The sequence below is a fragment of the Oryzias melastigma genome, linkage group LG1, assembly GCF_002922805.2.
Source record: "Oryzias melastigma strain HK-1 linkage group LG1, ASM292280v2, whole genome shotgun sequence".
NCBI lineage: Eukaryota > Metazoa > Chordata > Actinopteri > Beloniformes > Adrianichthyidae > Oryzias > Oryzias melastigma.
Genome location: NC_050512.1, coordinates 2,350,453 through 2,350,658, shown reverse-complemented (window position 1 = coordinate 2,350,658; position 206 = coordinate 2,350,453).

Here is a 206-nt window from a genome sequence, read left to right as displayed (position 1 = left end):
TACAACATTTAAAATAAATGACTAAATAAAGGTAGTGTCACATAGGACAGGTTGTACTGGGTAAAATGATACCAAATAAACATGCATGTAGTCTTTCAAATTGAAAATACAGAGTTAAATTCAAAAGTAGACAAAAACTGAGTTTTAGGTTCCAGAGGGTTAAATTAAAAGCAGCTTGCTTAATATATATATATAGGGGTGTGTGT